Source organism: Panthera onca, chromosome B4 (genome assembly GCF_046562875.1).
Source record: "Panthera onca isolate mPanOnc1 chromosome B4, mPanOnc1 haplotype 2, whole genome shotgun sequence".
Classification (NCBI taxonomy): domain Eukaryota; kingdom Metazoa; phylum Chordata; class Mammalia; order Carnivora; family Felidae; genus Panthera; species Panthera onca.
In genome coordinates this window covers 72,952,392-72,977,944 of record NC_138345.1, presented here as the reverse complement: position 1 = coordinate 72,977,944, position 25,553 = coordinate 72,952,392, and the positions used below count along the sequence as shown (strand labels likewise).

Genomic DNA, 25,553 nt, shown 5'->3' with positions numbered 1-25,553 from the left:
CTGGTCTTGTGCCCTTAAATAGGAAATTAGGTGGTCCTGCACACTTCAAAATGGGTTCCTGTGGCTGAGGACTGGAAAGCTTCATAAGGAAGAAATGTGTTGTCTAGACCTTGAAGGATGAATGGGTGTCTTCCTGACAGAGAAGAGTGATTAGGACATTCCAGAGTTTGAGAATAGCCTTGCATGAAGACACAAAGATATGAATAAACACTGCATGTGAGGGGGCTGGGAATGTGGGGAGAAGAGAGAAGACTGACTTTGAGCAGAAGCCAGGGCTGAGTCCTGGAACGTAAGAAAGAATGTGATGGGATGGAAAAAAGTGCTTCCCCTCACCCCTTCTCACCCAGATAATTTCAGGGTGAGTTAGAGAAGGGCAGAACCAAGATAGCCAGTACAATGCTAGGCTGTAATCTCTGTGAAGACAAGGACCGCACCTGTCCCATTCAGCACTCTGTCCCCAGTTCCTAGGATGGTGCGCATAGAGGCCCCCACAAGTATTTGCTAAATGAATGAATGAGTGAATGAAAAGCACATCTAACAACAACAGCACATTTTTGAGAAAGAAATGAAAGCAAATGATAATGTTGAGTCAATTAAAATAATAAATGATAATAAGATAAATAGAAGAAACATCACCGAGCCATCTGTTGCATTACCAATGATAAATATGTGATGAATACCCACTGAATCAATGAATGCATATGATATGGGCATGAGAGCATTAGAAAAACACTTTATTTGAAGGAGATGCTCTTCCAAGTTCCTACTTGAAAACTAATACTTGAAAATGAGCTTTTAACAGCTCATTTTAACATAGAACTACACTAATTGAGACGGGATGGAAAAGCAAAATTGAGGGACTTTGGACAGTGGTCATAGATGCAGAACTGGCCAGAGAATCTGTTGAACAGCTACTTTATGGTATATTGTCGCCACTGCCAGGCTGGAGATAACAGGTACATCAGTGGGACGAAGGGGCTGCCTCGTCTGGTGGAAGCAGCTCTGGTGCGGAGCCAGGAAACCTGGGCTCGCGTCCCAGCTCTCACGCTCATCCAGCAGCCCCTGTTCTCAGTTCCTCCAGCTGCTTATGTTCTCTAAATTCCCAGCCAGCTCTAATATTCGTTGGTGCTAAATCATGAAGAAAAAAGAGAGGAGAGGTTCCACAGGCTGGCAGTTGAAAGCTACAACGTTATCCACTGGCCACTGCAGTCATTTTAGGAAAGAAACATCCATTTGGTCAACAAATGTCTACCTCGTAAGGCAGCGTGCACTGTCCAACGATAGAAAATTAAAACAGCATAACGCCCACTCTCAGGAGCTTACAGTTCAGTAGAGAAGAAGGCAATAAACATCTAGGAATAAGTAAAATTCAAGGCAGAGTGTGGTAGACACCATGGAAGAGACAGAAAATGTTACTAAGCGTGTAAGTGCTGTTGGGTGAGGCTCCCGGCCACTGTGGAGCAGAGCGTGGAGGTGAGTGCTGGGGAGAGGCTGATGTGGCTCCCCCTGCTACTCCTCTGCAGCTGTGCCTGCTCAGTTTGCAGACAGCATCGACCTGTGGAGCTGTCTTCCTTCCTAGAGCTTCAGCTGCTTTCAGTGTATAAACAGTTCCCAACCAGCAAACAGTTGAACTCCACTCATTAGTTAGATGTTTGGATATTCAGAAGCCACATGTAATTCCTAATTGGTGGTCAGGTCCCAGAGCAGCCAATAAGAGCCAATTTAAGCCATGAGGTAAGTGAGATGTTAGTACTGGCAAGACTGTTTTGACATCATTTAACCCCAGACATTCAATACTGTACAAAATGCAATTTCAAAAGTAAGAACACATAATTTCAGGGCAGAACAGCCTACCCCAAAAGCAGCTCCTAAGGAGATTGTCCCACTTATCTATTGATGGGGCACAAACTACCTTAAAACATAATAGCTCAAAACAACAACTATTTTGTTATAGCATGATTTTATGGGTTTGAAAAGATTTGAAGGAGACATTTTCTCTATTTATCTAGTTCCTACTTGAAAACTTTTAATTGAAATGGGATTTTTAAATGAAATAAGCCATAATAATTGAGATGCGAAGGAAAGGCAATATTTTTGACTGATTTTGGGTGATTTATATATTTCTCATGGTGTTGATGGAGGCCACTCTGTAGTCAGCTGGCATACAGTAGGTCTGGAGGATCCAAGATGGCTCATTTGCATGTCTGATGCCTTGACAGGGATGTCTGGAAGGCTGGAGTCAGCTGAGACTGTCCACCAGAGCACTTACATGTTGCCTGTCCATCATGGTGGTCATAGGTAGTGAGACTTCTTACATGGCAGCTCAGGGCTCCAAGAGGCAAGGCAGAAGCCACAATGTCTTTTCTGTCTTAGCCTCAGAAGTCACACAGCACCATTTACACACATTTACATCTATTGATTGAGAAGTCACAAATCTCCTCAGATTCAGGGAATGGAACATAGATGCCTCCTCTTAATGGAAGGTGGATCAAAGAATCTGAGGCCTTGTTTTTAAAACTACCAAAGGGATGGAATCCATTGAAGGATAGAGGCACATATATCAAAGCATAAAAGCTTGCTCATTCTATGTATTGTAGTTCCTAAACAAAGGGACTTCTATAAATGTTTAATTGTAGGGAAAAGGGCAGTTACCCTAATGAGGCAGAGGATTTCTAAACTCTCCGAGTACCTATTAATTCACATGTACCAATCGTTGGTAAAACACGTTAAAGGAAAACTTGGCCTCAGATCTCTTTTTTATTTTAAAAGATGCATATACATCTAAATATATGGTAGCATATTCCTTTAAGTACCTCTGACAATTTAAAAGTAATTTTACCTATTTTCAAATAAGGAGTGATTACATAATAACACAACTTAATTAATATTTCACAGTTCAAATCTTCTTTATATTTGGCAAACACAAGCTTGGTTTTTGTGTGTCATATTTGATTTTCTTTCTCATTAGTGCCCTCTTATCACCCTAAAAATGAAGACACATATCATATAATTGTGAAGAAAACATTGTAAAATATGAAATCTTGGTCCTTTTCCCTTTTGTTCCCATTTGTCTGTTAAGTGATTTATTTCTTTAGAATGAATTCCAAAATACTGTTCCTGGACTGGGGAGTTGCTTTCATAATTGACAATGTCAGATGTTGTACAAGATGAGCAGCCTACAAGAGAGAAGTGCCTTGTTTCACCTATCAAAGAGGAACTGCGTCTTCGAATCAGTGATGAGGCTAAGGATGGTCCTCTTTAAAAATGCCACTGACATTGTACCTCCCCTGCTTTCCACAGGCAATGATATGTGTATATCAAGACAATGAATCCTGGCTTTATCTATTTAGGATTCCAATTTGAAAGAGAATTAAGATAACTAAGTAACTAGTGGATCCAGTATAAAGGGCATCTAGGGAGAATTGGACTGGAACTGGGAAAGGAAGCTGACAAAAACAAGAATTTGATTTAGGTTTACATTAAGAGTTCTTCCCAGTTTGTGAATAGAGGATTCATTAATATTTATACTGAATCCTGATTGTGTTAACCCACTACCAGTTCATAAAGGAACACCACTGTGAGATCCTTTGGGAGTTTATGGGGGTTTCCAAGGAGGATCTTTCAATACACTTAAGAATCAGTCTGAGTCTCCATTTGCACTCGTCTCTATGATGCCATTTCATGCAATATTTGTGAGGGATCTTAGACAATGTTGAAAGGTGCAAAACTAGAGAAATACCATGGAGAAGGTGTGTGATGGCATATGGCTGTGTCTGCTCGCTCTGGTAATCCGAGCCATTCAGAACCACTGGCCTCAGTCATTCCAAGCTCTGCATGGTCTCTACTGTGATTCAGATTACTGATCATTGCCTTGACTACTAATGCTAGACATCTTTACTGTGCTCCTTCACAAAGTGAAGGAGATGCACTTTATTCTCTGTTGTGGGTTACTTGGAGGGTCCCACTGTGGAGAGTTACTTGAACTTCAAAACAAGAGGAATTTTAAATTCACACACAGAGATCCAGGCACGCTAGAAAAGGTTAAATGAGTACAGAGCCCATTGCCACACCATATATGAAACAAAAACTTCTCTCTATCCCTCAGTCAGTCCTCTTGCTAAATTTGGGTCATCATACCAGAGTCAACCTTCCTGCAATGTGACTGTATCATGTCCCCTGACACACTTCAAATGTAGCGCGTGCGCACACACACACACACACACACACACACACACCTGTACCAAATATGTTTGAATATATCTACATTGAATTTTAAACACATTTCCAAGTTTTTATCCACTCTTTTGTGCAGATAAAGTAGATTCTGAAGGAAAGAAACGTTGGTTTGTTTCATACTTTAAACTTAGCCAAACCTCAGTTTCAACCTAACTAGGATGGCTACTCTGCTCTTGTTTTACCATTACAATTGAGTATTGTAACTCCTCCCTTGTTTATTTTCACTTCTAGACTATGAGCTACCATAAGGGAGGAGACAAACCCAAGTCTCTTGGTCCACAAATACCTTCCTATATTCCTAATACCCAGTGTGATCTGGGGCATAAAATATTTGTTGAATAAGTGACAAAGGAGAATTCAAAATGATGCCATAAGTCTACAAATCAGAAGAATTTCAGTCATTGAGATAACTGTGAACAATCTGTCTTCAATAATAATCATTTAAAACTTTTTTTATAAATTACAATGTATCTTATTTAATAAGCATGTCATAAAAAGATGACAACAATATCAGCTGGATTTCTAAGCACAACCTCACCAAAACGTGGGGTTTAATAGTCTATTCATCTTTGTATCATCTCTGAAATGTCATTGTTTCATATGTATAATCACAGCCCTGCCTACAAATGATTTTTTTTTGTCTCGGAAGTGAAGAGGACAGAGAGGCTGAGGAGGATTAAGTTCAAGAGAAATGGTGCTCAAGGATTCTGTATGGGAAGGAGCATTAGGATGTGAAGAGGCATTTATGATTTTTTACTATAAATGGATAACATATCAATTTAATGTAAGTTATATGCAAACCAGAGTCTATTATTTCCAATAAACATCTTAAAAAGGTATTTCTATAATAAGGCTACTGTAGCAAAATCACATTACTAATAATAATCTCTCCAAAATTTTGTAATCAATATGATACTTTTTCAGTGGGACTTGGGAAATGAGACATTTCCTAAAACGAAGTCCATCAAACAAATCAAAGACAAAAATGCACTGATTCTCCTAAGTGATGTGTGGGCTTGAGTTTGCCTTTCATGCCAGAGCTGAGGTGCCCTGGTACTGTTCATTTGGGGGCCACATGCGCAGGACAACAAGCCTTACAATGGTGTACCAGTGTTTCCTCACCCGGCCGCAGAGATGTAGCCCAGTGATGACTACCCTGTCCCTGGCCTCCCACTGGGCCTTCCAACAATGGTGCCACTTGGTACCAGCTCTGAGGCCCTGTGGCACTGAGACAGGACCACCTCATCTCCCGTGGATGAGAAAATAGTCTGCAGATGTCTACAGCCAAGTCATCACCAGCCTAGGTTGGATTTTAACGTAATCTAGAGATCCCCAAAATCAGCCTGTCAAATAGTACATGCTTCTTAGATTAACAGCCATCCTTCAAAGGACATGTTTGTTAGATGAGTCTAATATAAAGATATTCCATTTGGTAATTTGACCTCATTGGACCATAAGGAAAAGCCAGGAGACATACAAAGGCCTGAAATTATCATAGGCCCCCAAAATAAAATAAAATGCTCAGCACAAAGGATAATGTATTTTACTCACAATTAAAAACAAAAACAAAAACAAAAAATGCTGGATTGTGGATTCTTTCAAACATTTCCACACAAAACTGGAAATGTAGACAAAACTTTATTATGTTGTGATTTGACAGAGAAAAAGAGGCTGTCTGTATCCACAGGGCTGCTGGATTAACAACCCCGACAGAACTGAGGTCAATTCTCTTAAGCAGTGAGGCAATTCAGATAAACAATAAGTCATTTAAATAAATGCTTGGTCTGATTATCTCTTTTTCAATGAATTAACTGGTTGCTTGATGAAAATGCTCAAAGGGGTCTGATATTTTAACATTGAAAGACATAAGTTGAGAATCTTTGTTAACTTTCTTTTTAAGATTTTATGCTTAAGTAATCTCTATACCCAACTTGGGGCTGGAACTCACAACCCAGAATTGCATGCTCCACCAACGGATTCAGCCAGGCACCACTTTGTTAACAACTTTTTAAAAAGGAGAAAGAGAAATCAAAGCTACCTACCATATATTTTAAGTACCTCTGTAGGTAAAATACACCACAGTAACCACCACTACTTTTCATAAAAAAGATATGAAAACCTCCCCACCCTTTCACCTCAATTGTTCAGTTCAACAGCATTCCAGAGTGAAATGTCTGATGTATGATCAATGTCTGATTTTACTAAATGGTATAAGAAAGGGGATTAAAATAAAATATATTCTCTTCCACAACTCAAGTTCCTGCCTTGGCCCAGACAGTAGGAGCTTCCGCCCTCCCTTCCATTCCTGTCATTGCCCCCACCCAAGGGAAGAGAAGTGACTCACCCAAAGAGTGTGACTGCAACACCTGGGAAGCAGGACCTGAGGTCGCAGGGGCAGCTTCTGTCTGTCTCTTTCTTTCAGTCTCTCCGTGGCTCTGAATGTCCTGACCTGAGGATAAACACACTCTTAGCTCAAACATTCAGGAAGTGGAGGGGGCCTCATAGTCTGTGATGGCCCCGTCCTGCCTGCAACAGGATGTGTGAACTCAGTGTAGAGACAAGGAGTTAGGAAGCCCACATGGGCACAGAGCTATGCTGTGGCCTCTAATCTGGTTTTTTAGTAATTAAGTTGAGATATTGGTCTTCTATCCCTCTGTCAGTTCCAAACTCAGGAGGCAAAGAGAGGGATATTATTTATTGCCCTTCCCTGAAAATCCAATACATTTAAACTTTAATTATCTATTATAGTTAATATTTTGATTCTCCATTTGACTTTCTAATGCTGGCAACAGATTAAACCTGAATACAAGAATGGGAAAGCCTTGAATATCTATCTATGAATACTGATGTGCTGGTAAACATTCAACAACCAGCTTTTGGCATTGGGGGTGGGTGGGTGGGGAGGAAGTCCTGGTTTTCATACTTGATCCCTTCTGTGGTGTGAATACTGCTAAAATGGCCCATTTCAAGCAGCCACTGTGAGTGACATCACTGCTCACAATGGGCTCTCAGAAACTGGTATTAACTGACTATAACACACCATTATCTATAATGAGGAGTATGAGGAGTTTCTGTTATATCCTGAAAATTAAATGCCAATGATTATTGTGCTTTTATAAACAAACAACCACTGTATCATCTATGGAAACTAATAAAGTGACTAGAATACTTATTATCCAGCTATATGTTAAAGAAGAATCACCCATTTCAACATCCAGTTCAAATAAAATAAGTTTAATTGTCCTTCCCTTCTTCTCTACATCTTTTTTTTTTTTTTTTTTTTGGTCTCTCTCTTCTCTCTTCTACAAATCAGACTGGTTGTCAGTAAGTAGCAGCAGAAACAACCCTATGAAGGACTATTTGTGGCAATGTTCGTGAAAATTAAGAGTGGAGACACATTAAGAAGTATGAATACTTGTGAAGTCCCAAAGCTAGGTCCTCCTGAAGTCTAGAGAAAGTATGGTGCCTTGGAAAGAACGGGCTTGCAAGTGACAGAACTGGGTTTGAATGCTAGCTCTGGCATTTACTGGTGTTGCCACCTTGGCAAGGTGGTTAACAGCAAGCCTGTAACACACTCTTTCTCTTTCCTGAGGAAATGCCCCTAGGAAAGAAAGAAGATAATTTGGTCAAACTTCCTTGTAAGCATGTAACACAGACATCTAAGCAAACACACCAGCACTGTTTGTAGTGGGAGAATCCTTATCTATGGAATGCTTTGGGCAGGATGAGCTTGATCTGTTTAAGATTGATTACTATGGTAATCAGATCTATAACTTATGTAATTTTCCTCCCTAAAAAATGTCATGTAATCCATTTAACTATTGGAGTATAACATGGAGATGTGTCATGAAAGAAACGGCTCTCTTCTGGGTGAAGCGATGTGACTGAGCACATCATGTAGAGATCCTATTTGTTACTTAGGGCCAAAATTAGAGCCAGTGCAGCAGGAAATGCCCTGGGAGCTGTGTTGGTGGGTCCCAGACTTCTCCCTGCTTCATCAGTGCCTTGAAGTTATTTGTATCCTTGAAACTATTGGCAAAGCCTGCTACTGTGTGAGATATATGATCCTGTGGGCCTGATTTGATTATCTGGACCTCTGTGCTATCTCACACCCTAGCAGGTTAGGTAATCCTTTGATCATCAGTTTTTGTCTGTCATCTGCAAAATGGGGATGATGAGGCTTACCTTCCATAAATGCTAAAAGGAATAAACCAGATATGAGATGGAAAGCACCTAATGCATAGCAAAGTATAATAGATGTCCCTAAATCCTCTGACTCTCCACTACGGAAATGATGTTCTTGGGTGTAGGTGTTAAGTCTCCAGAACTCATTCTGTGATACTGTGATTTATTTATTTATTTTTTAAATGTTTGTTTATTTTTGAGAGAACGAGAAACAGAGTGAGCGGAGAAGGGGTAGAGAGAGAGGGAGACACAGAATCTGAAGCAGGCTTCAGGCTCTGAACTGATAGCACACAGTCAGAAACCATGAACTTTGAGATCAGGATCTGAGCTGAAGCTGGACACTTAACCGACTGAGCCACCCAGGCGCCCCTGTGATATTGTGATTTGTAATAAAAAATAGGGTACCTGGGTGGCTCAGTCGGTTGAGTGTCTGACTCTTGATTTCAGCTCAGGTCGTGATCCCAGGGTCATAGAATTGAGCCTTGTGTCAGGCTCTGGCCTGGGTGTGGAGACTACTTAAGATTCTCACTCCTCTCTCTGCCCCTCCCCTGATCTCTCTCACCCTCAAAATAAATAAATAAACTTATAATAAAAAATAAATGCAGATCTTCCTTGACTTGTGATGGGGTTATGTCCCAATAAAACCATCATTAAGTTGAAGGGTAGCATAAGTCAAAAATGCATTTAAAATGTCTAACCTACCAAATGTCATAGCTTAGCCTATCCTAGCCTAAATATGCTCAGAACACTTACATTAGCCTACATTGGGCAAAATCATCTAACACCACATCTATTTTATAATAAAGTGTTGAATAACTCATGCAGTTTATTGAATACTGTACTGAAAGTGAAAGACAAAATGGTTGTATGAATACAAAGTGGTTATAAGTCTATCAGTTGTTTACCCTTGTGATTGTATGCTTGTGACCGGGAGCCCTGGCTTGCTGCCACTGCCCAACATCACGAAAATTGGACTTAAAATTGGCATCTAAAGTAGGAGTGGACAGTAGTGGTGAGGGGTGGGGGAAGTCAGTCCTGTGAGACAGCCTTTAACCTATGGGATCTGATGATATTTCCAGATAGGTAGTGATGAGGTTTTGGCGTGATGGTGGGGTTCGGAGCTTACCATGAAGAAAGAATTCTTGAAGACGTCTTTGATGTAAAAAGGTGATTTTATTAAAGCTCGGGGTCAGGACCCATAGGCAGAAAGAGCTGCCCAGGACCACAAGGAGATACTGATTATATACTTGGGAATTGGGGGAGGTAAAGTCAAGGGGAAGCTTCCAAAAGGATTTTCATATGCTAAAGAAGATTTACAGGGTAACTGAAGGCCTAGCTATTGTCAAGCTAAGGTTGTTTTTCCCTCTAGCAAAGCATTAGCATTAAGACAGTAGGGAGTTCCTAGAGAACTGTTCTAATCTGCCTGCCTCAAGTATCTGTTAATGGGATGTTTAATTTTACTCTCTTTTCCTTCTTGCCTTCATTCCCCACATCACTATGAAGGGGAGGGTAATACTAGGAACTCCAAGAAACTGAGTCTATAGGTTTCTGGAGATTAGGCTATTGATAAGATTGCCTTTTTTCTTGTAATTTACTAAGATATTTGTAAACTGATTGAGACCCATGTCCTGTTTGACTGTGATGTCTATCAGTTAACCATTTGTTCCCTTTCCTTTCCTTTGTTCTTGGGCAACCAGGAGTACCTGAGGAATATCACACATATCCCACCTGGGGATCGGGAGTGCTAGCTTGTATTTCACCCTCAGCTTGCCTTATGCTCCCTCATCAGGTAGTATCAGAATTGAGTTAAATTGCAGGACACCTAGCTGGTTGGTGTTGCAGTATGCTTGGTGTAAAGAAAATCCCAGACGCATTGGGTATCAGAAGTGTTCAGAGAGTACTGTATATAATGTAAATGAAAAACAGTAGTTTTCTTTATAATTAACTTTATTAATAAAGTATCTGATGAAAGAGAAAGAGAAAGGTGTGTTGATTACGCAAATAGTGGAATATGTCAACTCTTTTCTGTATATTCCCTATCCCCCAAATTATGCACAAAGTCAATGGAGTGACAACTATAAGCATACTTTTTTTTCTTCTCTAAAGAAGAAACCCTGCTCTCTCCAGCTCCCACTGCCTCAGCAAGAGGAGCTGCCTCCACATCCAAGTCTCTACAACAGCTGTTCATGGGGAACTGCTCTCATTTTCCAGTCAAGAGGAACAAGCAGACACATAGCACCAAACACAGCAATCTGGAGACTCTCAATAGCTGCTACTAACAGGTGTGATACACCACAAGACTGTGGGCGAGGAGCTAGCAGCCCAGGGCAAAGGTGCCCCTAGTGGTCATGAAGTAGAGATCTGGCCAGTGAAAGCTGGCCACCTCCTACTTGGGGATTACCATCAACCAGAACACCCAGGACACCCTTAGCAGCATCTGGCACATGATCCACAAGAACAAGTACTGCTCCCCATCTGCAAACCACAGCCATCTGCAGAATGGGCATCATCTGTGCAGCCAGTAGCCAGTGACAGTGAGGAGGAAGCAGACCCACCCACCAAGAGCCCCAGAGACTACTCCTCCAACCCCCACAGTAATAAAGGTGTCACCTGGCTTGTCAAGGAAGGATGGAAGGAAGGAAGGGAGGAAGGAAGGAAGGAAGGGGAAAGGAAAGGAAAGGAAAGGAAAGGAAAGGAAAGGAAAGGAAAAAAGAAAAGAGAAGAGAAAAGAAGGAAGGAAGGATCCTGAAATATGAATCAGTTAAAAAACTTCCAAATAAATGAAGTAGAAGATTTCTGGATTAAAATTCTGTCTAGCATGACTCAAATTCTGTAATAAAATAGATGGTTTGGTAAAGGTAAAACAAACAAACAAACAAGCAGAGTCTCCACTTGTTTCCATAAGCATTTACTCATGAAGCATTTATTAAGCACCTCCTACATGCCATGTACATGCAAAGCCCTGATAATAGAGAGGTGAACAAAACAACATGATTCCTGCTCTTTCATACAACGTTTATTATCTGGTAGAGGAACCATCTTTAAACAAATATCACACAAGTAAATTTATTATTACAAATCCTGTTTAGTGCTGAGAAGAGAAAGCACAGACAGTATGAGAGAGTAGACAGGAGGACTATTTTGATAATGGGGCTTGGAGAGCAGGACCTTGAAGCCAGGACTCTAAGGATTAAAAGTGTTAGCCAGGAGATAGCTGAGGCATAGGGAGACAGGAAGAAAAGCCTCCCCAGTTAATTCTAATGTTCAGGCAAGCAGAGAACAACTACACACATAATTTCCCCCTCTTTGATTTCTTCCTCTCTTCGATGTTAGGCAGCCACACTCTCAGTTTTCCTTGTATTTCACTGTCCACTTCTTTTCATGGTCTCTTTTACTGGATCTGCTTTCTATACTGATTTCTATATGAAAGAACTCTACAGGATTTGCCCCTGTTCTCTCTTCTCTTCTATTCTTTCCATTTAAGATTTCATCCACCCGTGGCCTTATACAATCTTATATGCTGTTAAAAAATCAAATATACTAAAAAATTTTTAATGTTTATTTTTGAGACAGAGACAGACAGACAGAGCACAAGCAGGGGAGGGGCATAGAGAGAGAGGGAGACACAGAATCCAAAGCAGGCTCCAGGCTCTGAGCTGTCAGCACAGAACGCAACACGGGGCTCAAACTCACTGACCACGAGATCATGACCTGAACTGAAGGTGGACACTCAACCAACTGAGCCACCCAGGCAGCCCCCAAAAATCAAATATATTAAAAAATTTTTTTTGATGTTTTTATTTTTGAGACAGAGACAGAGCATGAGCAGGGGAGGGGCAGAGAGAGAGGGAGACACAGATTCTGAAGCAGGCTCCAGGTTCTGAGGTGTCAGCACAGAGCCCAACGCTGGGCTGGAACTCACAGACTGTGAAATCATGACCTGAGCTGAAGTTGGATGCTTAACTGGCTGAGCCACACAGGCGCCCCTGAAGTCAAATATATTTTAAAGACCTTATTGGCTTTATTCAATGATTCATGAGTTGAGCACCATCCAGTCTAGAAGACAGAAAGGAGCTCTGAGGAGTTGTGCAAAATGAAAGACTTTTTAGAGGCAGAATAGAGAAGAAACAAGAAAGTAATACCAGACAAAAAGCAGATTGGTTGTTACAAGTTTACTTTCCTTTTGGATATGGCAGGGGTCCGTCAGACCAATTACCTAAGTAGTGAAGATAAGGCAATTCCTGATTGACTGGCTTAAGATTCTATTTCTGGGAGAGCTGAAACTATAATTAAGTTAAATCTTGGTTTGGTGAGGTGAGGCATAATATAAGCAACTCCATTTTGAGACTGTTGTCTTATTTTTTACCAATGCTGACAATGTCTGACTCTCTTCTCACCTCCAGATCCAAATATTCAACTATGTGCTTCAGTCTCTACCTGAGTATAGGTATGAACATGCCTGACTTAACATGGCAATACTGAGCTCTCGAGCCCCATCTGCCACTCTCTCCTATCTGCGTCCTCTCCTGAGTTCTGCATCCTAGTAAATGGTCCCACCAACCACCAATCACATATGCCAGAAACGTATGAATCATCTTGACACCTGCCTCTCCCCTCATCCAATCAGTCACTGAATTCTATTGAATCTATTCTCAAATGCATCTTACTTTTCCCCATCCCTAAGGCTACAATCCTAGTTCAAGTCATCAAATTATGTTACTATCCTACTTAAAGCCCCTGAGTACTGCCCATTGTTAATGAAGTTCCACCCTAGACCAACTGAACCACAGTCTCAGGAAATCTTTTTCTCAGGGAAAATATCTGAGACCCGGATATATATTTTTTAATGCTCTGTGAGTGATTCTAATATGTAGCCATTGTTAAAAAGCATTGACCTATCATGTTGAAAGCTCTTGAAGGTTCCAATAAAACTCCTCTCACTGGTGTAAGGCCCTTGGTGGCCCAAGCACTAGCACCTTCAGTGGCCGGTGGGGATAAAGCTGGAGGGAGTGAAGAATGAATGAAAGTGAGGAAGTGGTGGCCAAATATGGGGGTAGCTCTTTCCAGAAATCTGACTAAGAAGGAGATCAGAGACACTGAAAGGAGAAGAAACTAGAGTAACTAGAGTAGGTTTGGTTTTTTACCTTTGGCGTTTACAAAATGTATAGGATCTGCACTAATTTATCATGAGATGTTTTTAAAGTTTTTTTTTTTTTTTTTTTTTTAGAGAGAGAGAGAGAGAGCAAATGTGTATGCACTTGTGCAAGCTGGGGAGGGGCAGAGAGAGTCAGAGAGAGAGAGAATCCCAAGCAGACTCCACACTGTCATGCAGAGCCAGACGTGGGGCTCCAACTCATGAACCGTGAGATATGGCCTGAGCTGAAAACAAGAGTTGGATGCTTAGCCAACTGAGCTACCCAGACAGCCCACATGAGATGAATTTTTAATTAAATATAAAATATAAAATATGAGCAAAGTCAAACTGCCCAGCAGAAGGTGATGTGGGAAAGTAGGAAAGTTCTGGATTGGTGTTCAGAAGCCTCCAATGACACCCTGGCATCACCACTTTCTAACGATGTGCTCTTGGACAAATTAAGTTATCAGAGCCTCAGTTTTTTTTCTCTTTGAAATAGAAAACAACACTTGGCTCACAGAAGGTTGTTGTGAGATTTAACAAAATGACATATACAAAGAATATGCGGCACTGGCCACATCAGTTCCCAAGTTCTCCATAGTCCTCCAGTGCCCTCGAGTGGCTTCCTAGACAGCTTGGAACCCTACAGTGCACCCCACAATACCATCCTCATGGGCAACTCAATATATTTTGGCACTTCTTGACCCTCTCCTCTACCACCAAACTTCATTATCTCTTATGCATCCCTTTACTCCACGATCTTAATCTAACTGGACAGACGTGAACTAGGGACACTGATACCCGGAATGAAATACATCAGCACTGCAGATGGTGCCGGGCACTGCAAGTGGGATATTCCAAACCTTAATAGAAGGATGGTCTTGCATGCAAATTTCAAACACTGAAGCTGGAAAGAGCTGGTTATTAAACTGAGGATAGTGTTTAGCACCTCCAAAATTGCACCATGAGGTGGTACCCCAAACACCTACTTTATGTCACATCACAGTTCTACCATGGTTAATTTTTGTGTGACACATTGGATCACCTCTTTGCTCAAAATCATTTAGAGGCTCTTTTCCTGCTCCCATCCTACCCTCCTTCAGCTGGCAGAACACTCCTTGCCAGTGCCCCCATCCATACCACTGTGGAGGGGAGTTGTTAGCACCAAAGAATAGAATATATTCTTACACTTCTCTTCCTCTTTAAACATTACAGAAGAATTTTCTGCCTGAAAATCTACTGAGGGTCCAAAAGTAAAGAAAGATTTCTTATCTTTCTCTTCCTTCTTCTCCTCCTCCTTCTTTGTCTTGGGGGTTGGGTGGGGGAGGTTGAGGCAATTTTTCCTTCTTCATTTTTTATTTTTATTTATTTTTTTATTTTAGGGAGAGAGAGTGAGTGGGGGAGAGGAGTGGATGTGGAGGAGAAAGACACACAGAGAGAAAGAGAGAGAGAGAATCTCAAGCGGATTCCACACTCAGCATGGAGCCCAACACAGGGCTCGATCCCATGACCCTGAGATCATGACCTGAGCCGAAATCAACAGTTGGATGCTCAAATGACTGAGCCACCCAGGAGTCCCACCCCCCTTCACTTTTTAATAGGAGTTTTTACTGAGAAAATTGTAGATTCACATGCAGTTGTAAGTAATAATTGAGAAAGAGAGATCCCTTGTCCAGTTTCCACCAATGGTAACATTTTATAAAACTATAGAATAATACACATCCAATCAGTATATTGACATTGACACCACCCACCTATTTATTCTGATTATATTTCCCTAGTTTTACTTGTACTCTTTTGCATCTGTGTGTATTAAGTTCCACACAATTTTATCACCTGTGTGGGTTGGAATATCCACCATTACATTTAAGATAATGAATAGTTCCAACACCACAAGGATCCTTCATGTTGTCCTTTTATAATCACACCACCTCCCTTCCCCCCAACCCCTATTCCTAAAACCTAGTGGTTACTAATCTGTTCTCCAATTGGAAAATCTGGCCTCTCATAAATGTTATATAAATGAATCATATGGCATGTAACCTTTTGGGATTGGTTTTTTTTGACTCAGAATGATTCCCTGGAGATTCCTTCAAGTTATTGCATGTATCAGTAGTTCAATCCTTTTTATTGCTTAGTAATATTTCATGGCTTATATGTACCACAGTTTGTTTAACCAGTCACCTGCTGAAAAACATCTGGATTGATTCCAAGTTTTAGCTATTACAAATAAAACTGCTATGAACATTTGCGTATAAGTTTTTGTATGAACATAAGTTTTCGTTTTTCTGGGGCAAATGCCCAAGAGTACAATTGCTGAGTTGAATGGTAACTGTATGTTTCATTTTTTTAATAAACTGTCAAACTGCTTTCCAGAATGACTGTATCATTTACATTCTAACCATCAATGTATGTGATGCATGTTTTTACTTTCAGATCTTCTTTATTCCTTGCTTAGCCAAGATTCACTATCAGAAGGTGGATGGCTCTTTAATGGCTCTCACTCATAAAGGTTCTGGATCAAACTCTGAAAACAGGAGGAAAAATTACTGCTACTCTTTTGGATGAGAGTAGCATTTTGGCATTTATTACATCATTAACTGTATGCCAGGCACTGTGCTAAATGCTTCCTGTGTACAAATCCATTTATGACTCAAAACAGCTCTATGGATAGATTCTATTATTTTCCCCAATTTGGAAGCTGAGGCTTAGAAACAGAAGTGTCTTGTTCATGGTTACACAGCTAGTTAGGTGGCAGAGCTAGGATTTGAATGTAAGGGGCTGTGCTCTCAAGCACCACATTATACTGTCTCCTGAATAATAATGAAAGAAACATCCCTATGTTTCCAGAAGCAGCTGTACAGGTTATGTTGTAGTTAGGATAATGTTTTTCTTTTGAAATATAAATGTAGATTTTATCATTTCTTGGAATTAATGTGTATCATTGGAGAGAGGGGGGGAGAGGGAGGGAAGGGGAGAGGGAGAGGGAGAGGGGGAGAGAGAGAGAGAGAGAGAGAGAGAGAGAGATTCAATAGGTATGCATTGACTTCCCCTCAAAGGCTGCACCCAGCTCCAGCTGATGTCTATTCCCATCCCCTCTATGCACACCTCGGGCAGCTTGGAGAGGACAACAACATATCCTAGGTAGTATGGGAAGGAAGTATCTCAGAGTAAATAGAAGGTCTTGGCAAACGTTTTCTCTGTTAAGCATGAACAAGAGGAAAATAAATGATATGATGATGATGCAAATATACTACAGCAAAAAATAATAACAATTTAAAAGGTGAACAAATAAGAAGAAGCATATAAAAGGTGAAGGACCCAGTCTGAAAGAAAATATGACTCAAAAATTAAAAAAATTTCCCTGCCAGTATTTTTGTATTATATGAAAACACAATAAGACTTCAAAGACAAAAATTTGTAAAACAGCAGAGGTAAAAGGGATAGGGCTGACTGTTACTTGAGGACCCAAACAACACCATGAGAGAACTAATATATGCAAAAGATAAAGATCAAATAGACTGAGAATGGAATCGCAGTGCTGATAGAGAGGGAAGGTTCAGTGTTGTCACTGCACATTCAGAGAAAAAGGATAAAGGATTTTGACAATCAGAGAGGAAGTAACAGATGTGAAACAGAGATGGTAATGATCCTATACAAGGATAATTGGTGTCTCTGATGTAGAGAACCAGACAAATGAAAGATAAAACAGCTATTTTTTTTTAAAGTTTTACTTACTTATTTTGAGAAAGAGAGAGGGAGAAAGAGAGAATGAACGGGGAGGGGCAGAGAGAGATGGAGAGAATTCCACACAGACTCTATGCTCAGCACTGAGCCTGACATGGGACTCTCCCATGATTGCAAGATCAGGACCTGTGCTGAGATCAAGAGTTGGATGCTTAACCAACTGAGCCACCCAGGTGCCCCAACAGGTATTTTTTAAAAGAAAAATTTCCCAAAAGTAATGAACAAGTAATTTTGCAGATGAAATAGGGAGTCCATGTTCCTGGAAAAACTGATAGATAATTATTAAAATGAATACATAGCCTGGTTAGGCCAATTACCTTTGGGGATTAAAAGGAAGAGTTCAAGGAATCCAGGTAGAACAAATAAGTCACCTACAAGAGAGAACAAAATTAGACTGGCCAGCCTTCTCCACAAGAATCAAGGAGGATAATGTTGATTCTTTGTCTACAAAATTCTGAAGGAAAGAAAGTGTGACTCAGGAATACCCAGATGTTTTTGTTGTTTGAGAATAAAGGCAATAGTACACATTCTCAACCATGAGAGGCCTTAGCAGATACAGCCCTTCTTGGGAAAAACTACCAGAGATGAAATCAACCTGGATATGCCAGGGGAAAAGCACTGGTATTCTCTTCAGTATTAAAAGGAAGCAGTGTATTCAGCGGGTAGTTCAGGAATTAGACCACCTGAGTTTAAATCTTGGCTCTGTCTACTCTGACTTTTGGCCTCAAACAAAGTATTTATCTCAGTTCCCTTGAAGATGATAATGTTGTTGTGGGTAGCAAATGTAATAATTCATGTACATTTCTTAGTATAGTACCCAGCATTAGATACTATTATAAAAAAATTAAAACACAATTATTGAAACATAATAGCGCCAAAATTTTATGGCCTTTTGTAATCTTTTATAAATCTCTTACAATCAGTTTTCCTTAATTTTAGGGACTAATATTTTTGTGGTAAAGGAATTTTAAAAACACTGAATTCTGAAAAGGTGGACAACAAATTGGTAACATGGATACCTCTGGGGAAGAACACTGGATAGATGGGAGATAGAGTGAAAGGGAGAATTTTCATGACTTTTCACTAACATGCAGCTTTTGAAATTTGTACCACATGAATTTATTTCATTTTATTTTATTATTTATTTTATTTTATTTAGTGTTTATTCATTTTTGAGAGACAGAGCACCAGGAGGGGAGGGGCAGAGAGAGAGGAAGATACAGAATCTGAAGCAGGCTCCAGGCTCTGAGCTGTCAACACAGAGCCTGATGTGGGGCTCGAACCCACAAACCATGAGATCATGACCTGAGCCAAAGTCAGATGTTTAACTGACTGAACCACCCAGACACCCTTATTATCTATTTTTTAAGGCAACTAAAATTAAAGAAACATTTACCTAAGTTTCCATAATTCCTTCATTTTGATCATAGTTTCTTGTTTTACTTTTTAAATTCAAGTAGAATTAAATTTAATAATTTATGTAAAATTAGCATGTACTATAGTCCCATTTTTGCAAAACTATTCCTAGCCAGACAGCCTTTCACCTGCATATCTGCAAAGAAAGGGATCTGAAGTGATATCTAATGTTAACAATGATTATTTCCTAAGTGATGAAATTTGAGGTATTTTTTTTCTTACTCATACTTTTTAGAATGCTTGAATTTTTTACTAAGTATTTATCATTTAAAAAATATCAGTGTTCCAAAGAAAGAAAAATTGTTACCAATTGTTAACTTGGTTGACAAGGAAGAACAAGGGGTTTGTCCCTACCTCATAAGGGACCGGGCTCTGAATGCCAAAGGCCACCCTGGAGGGCCCTTAATCTAGTCCCTTACTCTGGATTTAGTAACTGCATTGGCAGGGGGTTATTATGTACCACCGTGTGCCTTGCTGATTCTTTAAGTGGGAGCCTGATGCCTTGAGCTACTTTACAGCCACACTGGACTATCTGCTGTTTCCCTATATGCTTTTTGCTCCTTGTGTTCCAAACACCTACGAGAGCCTCTGCCTCACTGATCCTTAATTGCATATACCCTCCAAAGCCATGGCAGAAACTCTATCTTCCACATACCTTTTCCTAACCTGTCTCCTCGACTTCCCCCCTTGGAAGCCCCATAGCACCTTTTAACAACTATTATGGCAATGTATTAATTCAACAAATGTTTCCTGAACACACGCATGTGCCTTATATTTGTATTACATGTCTTACCCTCTGATTTAGAATAATTACCAGAGGGCAGGAAGTATGTCACACTCATTTGGTATTTCTATAGCAGCCAGCATAATACCCTTTACAGAATAAAAGTCAAAAAATGTTTGCTGGATAATTAAATAAAGGAGCACTATGATATGATAGAAAATATACGTATTGGTCCCAGTTTCTAGCACAGAGCTCCTAAAACCCTTATAAATTCCTAACTGAAAGAGCATGAGGAGTATCTTTTGTTGTAATCAGGTGACTCTGGGTATGTCCTAGATGGCTCCTGGATGGGGGCTGGTCACCAGAAACACCAACCCATGATTAGAAGTTTAGACTTTTCAGCCCTGCTCCACATCCTTGAGAGAGGAGAGGAGCTGGAAATTGAGCTGGTAATTGATCATGCCTACATGAGAAAACCTCTGTAAAACCCAGTAATAAGAGGTTTGGATAGCTTGCAGGTGTGGACCTGAATGGTGAAGCACCCAACAGCATGAGGACAGAGCTTCTGCAGTTGGGATGCTCCCAGACCTCACCCTATGTCTGTCTTGATCTGGAACTCGTAAACATTTAAGTGTTTCCCTGAGTTCTGTGTGACACGCTAGCAAATTAACTGAACCTGAGAGGAGGTTGTGGGACCCCCTGATTTGTGGCCAAGTCAGACAGAACTTGTGATTGGCATCTGAAATAGAATGGGAGCAGTCTTGTGGGACTGAGCCCTTAACCTGTGGAATCTGGCACTATCTCCAGGTAGACATTGTTAGAATTGAGTTAAATTGTAGAACACCTACCTGGTGTCACAGAGAATTGCTTGGTATGGGGAAAAGAACCCACACATTTGGTGACCAGAATAGTCAGAAAGAAGTGTTCTGTGTGAGTAGTAAAGGAGACAAAACTGAGTCTTTCCTAGAACAAGCACTCAGTAAGTATTTGTTGAATTGAACTGATTGCTTCGTCCTTATACATTTTTTTTTGAAGTTTGGAAGTCTTTTAGCTTTAAAACGCAAGTGTTTTACATTCCTTCAAAATTGAGTTTTTTTAAACAGCAAATATGTTCCCTTTCTCTAAAAGCACTGGCATGGATCAAAATCCTTGGAAAGAGGTAAGGTCCAAAGAGCTAAATAATAGATTAGTGATTTTTATTTCCATCTGTTTTGCCCTAAGGAGGTACATCCACAATCCTGAAAAATGACATAGAGAAGACAACTTTTCTCTAGCCCCTGGGTCCCTAATGTCCAACATTTGCTCAGAGATAGCTTTCCAGAACAAGTTCACATTACTCAGGGTTTTCATTCCTTAACTGGCTCTTTAATTACAAAAGGCTAATTTCTCAAAACCTAAATAAAGCTAATTTGGTACATACAATTGTGTGCCAATGATGAGATAATGTGAATAGAATTTGAAATAAAGGCACAACAAATACAAAATAATGCATAGAATTAAAGGAAAACTTTTATGAGATAATGAAGATTATATATGGAAACTATTTGCCTTTGTTCTAGCTAAGGCTGGCTTTCCACAACAGGGTTTGTTGAAAAATCGATTTCCCCTTTTTCCTCCAGTGAACAAAAAATAATGTGCTGCCACCTACTGACACCTGAATGAAAGTGTAGCTCAGAACACAGAAAAGTAATTTTTAAAAAACTGTCAAACCAAAACTTCAGGATAGGTGTTTACATTATTTTAAACACAGTAACTGAAACCTGCAATACTCTTAACTTTAGGGGGTATAAGCATCATGCAGACTGGTTAAACTGAAAAAGAAAATCAATGGATGTGTTGTGAATGACCACATAAATTAAAGGTTAGAAAGTTTAGCTGCACACTTGAGTGGAGGATTGAAATAACAGTTGAATCATTCTGTTAACAAGAAAAAGGGACAAGGGAACATAAACATTTCTAGACTAAGATAAACTAGTGGTCCAGTCAGTCTAACAGAGGTCCAGTCATGTCACAGAGGAATTTTGTGCAGGGAGGTTATGGTCATTGGTGAGGACAGGGTAGGCTATTACTCACAGGGAGAGGGATCTGTTCCTAAATAACTCTACTTCCCCCTTAATGACCCTTTACATATCTATCCAATGAACCTACACCCTTTTTGAAAGCATGCTTCCAGTTGGTCCTCTCTTTGGGTGAGCAAAGTTTCACAATCAACACAGAATGAATGAATGATGTAAACAGAGGAGAGCAAGGACCTGAAATTTTGTCTTCACCAATATATGTCTGGCTCTTTGTGAAGTCCCTACCACATGGTAGGTACTTTATCAATATTAGTTGAATGAACAAATAAGTAGAACCTCTATTGCTCTTAAATTTTCTGTGTTTGAGCTCCAATGAGCGCATCAGAATCCAAATGATCCTATTTATATTTTGCTTTGGTTATTTGGATATTCCTGGTGAAAAAAATTAGCTTGGGCCTGAATCACTAAGATAGCTCCTCAATTTTCCACTTCAGTCAACATTATTTATCAATTAAGTTTTTAGTAAATTGTAAACTGAAGTATAAAACTTGGCTCAGTGCTGAAGGTTAACCTTCAATGTGTCACCCAAGAATGACAAAATCTAGGAAGAAAGTTGAAGAGGAGCCTATGTATAATTAGGAGGATTAGAAAGAGCTTTGAAAACAATTTGCTGAGACTTCATGATTAAAAGAAAATTATTTAGTTTGGTGAGGCACTTTCTCTTTTTTAATCCACTAAAACTAGACTCAGATAGCCAAAGTCAGGAAGGGGCCAAGCAATTTTATATTAAATTCATCCCCTAGTAATCACCTGTTTACATTGGCCAGAAGCCCATTATGGTCTAGATGTCTATTCCATTCAGGGTAGTTTTAAAGTGTCCATTGACTAAGAAGATAAATATATAGACACAGGCACAGAATATAACACCCTGAGGCATCACAGTTTTTTTCTGGGATCTTTGTATCAAAACATCCAACTTAATGCATTTCACAACGCATGAGTAAGAAAAGAGCTCCTGCCTTAGAAGAAAATGGGATTTAATTAGCAACAATAAAGTCAACAAGTGATTATAATACTTGAAGCTTAAGTTTCAAAGGAGTCTAAGATCACATCTGGTTGGAGGGTTTGTGAATGACATCATGAAGGAAGTACAATTTGAATAGGTCTTTAAGGATAAAAAGAATTTTGTAGTTTGGGATTTGGGTAGGAAGAAAATTCACAAACAACATTTAGGAGACACCAAATATATCTGTGAACAGGATGTGTTCAATTAGTCTGCTAATAGCCTAGTTTTCACTGCTAAAAAGTGGCAACTAAGTTGATACAGCAACATAAGGCATAAGCTCTGGAATCAGGTGCCTGGAATTAAGTCCTGGCCTCCTTGTTTGCTGTGTGACCTTAAGCAAGTTACTTAGCATCCCTGTTCCTCAACCGCCTTTTTTGTAAAATGACACAATAGAAGGGCCTACCTCATAGAACTGTTTTCAATTTTAAATAAAGAATCCATGTGCTGCAGTCTGTGCCTAGGATATAGTAAATGTTCAATAAATATTGCTTACTGTATTTGGTGAGTTTGTACTTGATTTATGAAACAATGGGAAGCTATCAAAGGTTTCTGAGCAGCAGCGCTATATGTCTGAAGCTGAACCTTTAGAGTGATTAATTTCTCAATGAGACTTAAGAGGAATTAAAGGAAGTTGAAGAGGCCACAATTAAGGATACCAGATGAAGAATTTTACAATTGTCCAGAGCAGGAGTGACAATCAGAATTATAGGTAAGGGGATGGAAGATAGAAGGAGGAGAAGATAAAGAAAGGACAATTTTGAAAAACTTTGAGAGAAAGAATTCATAGGACTGCATGTGAAGCATAAGGGATGGGGAGGAGGCAAGGCAACTCTAAGCCTTTGAACTTGGGTACAAAAAAAGCATTAGTGAGGAAAAACAGAGATATGAGGAAACAGTGCTTCAGAGGAAAGTCACCCAGGTGGAGATCCCAATAGACAGTCACAACTTTAAATATGCAACTTAGAAGAAAAGTCAAACTTAGATTAAGCATCTCCAATTTAAGAGGTGAAAGTGAAGCCTTGGATGGAGATAAAATCACTGGGGATGTGAAGGCTGAATAATCTGACTCAGAATTCCTTGTTCTTCCTACCTGTGGATATTACATGAATTCATATCTACCAACAGAAAGAGAAAGGGGCTTGTGTATTTTTAAAAGTGAGGTTCAGGAGCACCTGGGTGGCTCAGTTGGTTAAGGCTCTGACTTCGGCTCAGGTCATGAACTCACAGTTGGTGAGTTCGAGCCCTATGTTGGGCTCTGTGTTGACAGCTCAGAGCCTGGAGCCTGCTTTGGATTCCTGCTTTGGATCTACTTCTCTCCCTGTCCCCTCTGCCTTTCATGCTCTGTCTCTCAAAAATAAATAAACATTGGGACCTCATCAAAATAAAAAGCTTCTGCACAGGAAAGGAAACAATCAGCAAAACTAAAAGGCAACTGACAGAATGGGAGAAGAAATTTGCAAACAACATATCAGATAAAGGGTTAGTATCCAAAATCGACAAAGAATTTATCAAATTCAACACCCAAAAAACAAATAATCCAGTGAAGAAATGGGCAGAAGACATGAATAGACACTTCTCCAAAGAAGAAGACATCCAGATGGCCAACCAACACATGAAAAAATGCTCAACATCACTCATCACCAGGGAAATACAAATCAAAACCACAATGAGATACCACCTTACACCTGTCATAATGGCTAACATGAACAACTCAGGCAACAGATGTTGGCAAGGATGCAGAGAAAGAGGATCTCTTTTGCATTGTTGGTGGGAAGGCAAGCTGGTGTAGCCACTCTGGAAAACAGTATGGAGGTTCCACAAAAAACTAAAAATAGAACTACCCTACGACCCAGCAATTGCACTACTAGGTATTTATCCAAGGGATACAGGTATGCTGTTTCAAAGGGACACATGGACCCCAATGTTTATAGCAGCACTATCGACAATAGCCAAAGTATGGAAAGAGCCCAAATGTCTATCGATGGATGAATGGATAAAGAAGATGTGGTATATATCTATATGATGGAGTATTACTCAGCAATCAAAAAGAATGAAATCTTGCCATTTGCAACTACGTGGATGGAACCGGAGGCTATTATGCTAAGTGAAATTAGTCAGTCAGAGAAAGATAAATATCATATGACTTCACTCATAAGAGGACTTTACGAGACAAAACAGATGAACATAAGGGAAGGGAAACAAAAATAATATAAAAACAGGGAGGGGGACAAAACAGAAGAGACTCATAAATATGGAGAACAAACTGAGGGTTACTGGGAGGGGTGTGGGAGGAGTGATGGACTAAATGGGTAAGGGGCATAAAGGAATCTACTCTTGAGGTCATTGTTGCACTATATGCTAACTAATTTGGATGTAAATTAAAAAAAATAAAATTAAGTTAAAAAAATAAATTACTTAAATAAATAAATAAACATTAAAAACTTCTTTAAAATAAATAAATAAAAGTGAGGTTCAATTCCTGGATTTTCCATCTGATTCATTCCAGGAATCAGCTTCCTCATCTGGAAAATAAAAACAATGCTAATACTTTCCTCAAGAGTATGATGAGGGCCTGGTCTTCTTCTGTCAAGTTCAACACAATCATCCTCAGGTATGAGATGAAATTTCTCTTCCTGAAGGTCCCTAATGCCCTGGGCTTGTTCCTAAATACTTCTATGCCCACAGTCTCTTTCTTTTCTTCACCAGTGAACACTAGAACTCATCTCTCCCAAATCTTCCAAGTCTTGGTCAAATTCTACAGGCTGCTATACCAACCACTCCTAACCAATTCCTGGACCTCTTCTGCCTCACTGCTTCCACTCCCACACAAATTCCGATGCTTCCACCAAACTACAAAAGATTATTCTTTTAACTTCCTCATTCTCTCCTTTCCCATTGTTTTTTCTTTCCTTTTCCATTTCCTTTTTCCATTTTCATTTTATTGTGAAAAGTCTAATCCCATAGTCATATCTAATCTTAGGTTATCAGCCTCATAATTATAGCTGTCTGTCAGTTAACTTTCACCTC

The 25,553-nt window shown here is 39.8% G+C and overlaps 1 protein-coding gene across 1 annotated transcript in view; it reads right to left on the bottom strand.

Annotated features, from left to right (window-relative positions):
- Nucleotides 1-6,580: 6,580 nt before the first annotated feature.
- Nucleotides 6,581-25,553, bottom strand: part of LOC144616990 (uncharacterized) — a 126,703-nt gene continuing 107,730 nt past the window's right edge. The window contains exon 3 of the mRNA XM_078450527.2: nt 6,581-6,685. The gene's annotated coding sequence lies outside the window, so the exon portion shown is untranslated. The remainder of the gene's footprint in view (nt 6,686-25,553) is intronic.